Below are 3,036 nucleotides of genomic sequence, written 5' to 3'. Positions count from 1 at the left end.
AAATATTCGGACGTGCTTCGTGAACATATCGAGTTTACATTTGTGTGTGTGTGTGCGCATAGCGACCGATTCTTATGTATCACGCGTAAGTGCTCTGTGAGTTATTATTTGATATATGTATGTATAAGTATTTTTTCATTCTAATCTACATATTAGCCCTGGTAACATGCATCCATGCTCAATCGATTTGACGTAGCCACTCGAGCCTTTAATTTACACTAGGCACGCAAAGTTTTCGAGTTCACTGCACACGAAAAAATGTAATAATGAAAATTTGCGTGTCAATATGCTGAATAAATAATTAAACTATTTGCGGTCACCTCTGGAAAAAATCACCGAGAACGCCAGACGGCCAGCCTGTGGAGGCAGCATGCGACGCGTGTCCGATTCGCATCCGCAATACCAATTCACCAACTAATCAGTGCGAATTGTGCGTGCCAGCGGCTTGTGGCTGCCATAATCCGCATAAATGTGGCCGGATAGACCGCCCGTTGGTGGCGGCGAGTTATACGGCAAATAAATCGCAGCGCTTCAGCCACATGTGGAACAAACGAGAGCTGGAGTTTGCAAAGCACCCAGATCTGTCGCTGATGGCGGTCAACCAAAAATTATTTGCAACTGTAATTTCATTGGTCGCGAAGCAGTTGAATTTGTCATGCGAAATTGGTGGAATTAAATCATGATTACTGACATTTACAACGATGCATTCAGCATTTTAAATCAATAAGTTCCAGGCATTATCTGAAAAGTTTGTCGCATTAGACAAAATTACTAGAAGCGTAAATGTGAATATGTCATGTGATGTCACTGAGAAGCTCGCCGAGTAACTCGGAGTTGCAAAATATCCAATAACTAACTCATTTCTATATTTTTGCAGTGAGCCAGACTCCAAAAGTTTCTCTGTTATACAAAAGAAATTGCATTAAATCCACTCGAGCAATCCGGTTGTGCAAAATTAATGATGTAAAGTCTACATGTCTTCCTGAGTGTATCCCTGGTAGTCTTATATTGTTAGATACCAGACACTGAATGCGTTTACCACCACGAAAACAAGTCTCAGCCAACATGGCAACCTTTAAAACACTTTTGGAAATGAACAACAAAAACATTATGAGAGAGATTATCGCCGTATTTGAATTAAACTTATTCTGAAACTGATTTTAGAGATGTGTTTATATAATCAACGCCATTTTCGCTGCACAAACCATAAATATCGAATGCAAGAAGATTTTCTGTATCTGACTTAATTATCGGGATGTAGTTTTAAAATGGAGTATTTTATTTATTTAACCTTCGATCGTTTTGCTCGTTGTCGAGTTGGAGAAGCGTGATGTCGCATAATTTATGCACTCTAAGCCAAAAGAAACATACTTGTAATATTGTAGCAATTCGAAATTCTATATATGTATGTATAATTTTGGTGTTTGAATTTCTGTCTCAATCTCACAGAGCAAAAGGGTTTAAAAATAGGGATCTGAAATATGTTTTGTTTTCATTTCTATTTATCGAATTTAGCTAGAAAGATTTTGCGGCTGTACTGAACAGCTAGACGCTACTACCCTCACCCATTGAAAGTCTAGCAAATCGAGAAATTTCGGTTACCACTTTAGTTTTCATTTCGCTGATTCTTACCTTAACTGCGGCAAGCACCTAATCTGCAACAATTTATGCTTGCATTGTGTTATTGTATTATAGTTACGAGCATAAGAACGAGGACAGCAGCGGCGAAGCAGTCAACTAACAAGGGTGGCTTTGTATGTATGATGCACGTCTGCAAGTTCATAAAGAATGCTGCGGAAGTAAAGAAATAACAGTGATAGTGGCAGCAGTACCAACTGCAATAACACCGAAGGCAATGACTACCTGCAACATGCGATGCAATTTTTCAAATGGCCAACGAATCAGCAGTATTAAATAAAGTCGTCATTTGGTACTACTCTACCCTAAACATAGACACACAAGTATTTTATATACTGATGTTCCCTACAGGGAAACGGGAATTCACAACTATTGCGATTTTAGCGTATTTTCACACTAGTTGGTGCAGTTATGAAAGATCCAGCAATTAATGAAAGCAGCTCTAATATATTTTTATCATATTTTATATCATTTTATTTTACCAATGCAGCAAACCAGAAAATATAAGTCGAAGGCGCTTCGGAACCCAAAACTGAACCCCTTCGGAATAGTTTATTTCTCCACAAAGCATATATAAATATTTATTTATATGGTGTTGCAGAAGAAATATAGAAGGACGCAATAAATGCTAATAACTCACAACCAAATATAATGACCAAGTTAGTATGGTACTAGGCGCCGCTTTCGTTGCTCCTCTCAGGGCAACTTGATTTAAATCTGCCTTTTCCGTTTGTATTTCTTCGTTTTATTTCGCTTTCAGTACACACTTATTCAGGTTCTAAATGACCCATCGCCTATGAGTAGTTGCATGCCACACATTGCGTTAGTGTTCCGCGACTATATTTCTATGCAACTGAATTTCGCTTGCCTTGCCGCAAAAGTAGAACAGTGTAAGAGTCTGTTGTTGTAAGTTTGTACATGCATTTGTAAGTGCACCCTCCTAGCCACGATACTTGATATACAAATAATTGCACCAGGCACCTGGCATACGGAGTCGTCGTAGTCGTGAGGCTCTTATTTATTTAACCTCAAATTTGCAAAATATGCATTCAATGAGGCCCCGACCGAATGGTGATGATTGTGCGTGCGTTTAGTTTTCATTTTGGTTTGAATGCTGGGCACTTATACGGCCATTATGTCAGTGGGTGTAGGCACAGTGGCAGGCAGTTTAACTATTGCAGATGGTTTAGAAATATCAGTGATGGACGCTCACACATATATACTCGGTAGAAGATAACCTATTAATTAAATTTTATACCTTGAACAGGGTATATAAGTTTGACAAAAAGTTTGTAACACCCAAAAGGAAATGTCCGAAAAACTATAAAGTATATATGGTTTATAACTGATCGGCGTGAGGAGCTGAGTCGATTTAGCCAAGCCCGCCTGCCCGTTCGT

Source organism: Bactrocera oleae, chromosome 5, assembly GCF_042242935.1.
Source record: "Bactrocera oleae isolate idBacOlea1 chromosome 5, idBacOlea1, whole genome shotgun sequence".
Lineage (NCBI taxonomy): Eukaryota > Metazoa > Arthropoda > Insecta > Diptera > Tephritidae > Bactrocera > Bactrocera oleae.
The sequence above is the reverse complement of the archived record's forward strand: the minus strand, read 5'-3'. Positions refer to the sequence as shown.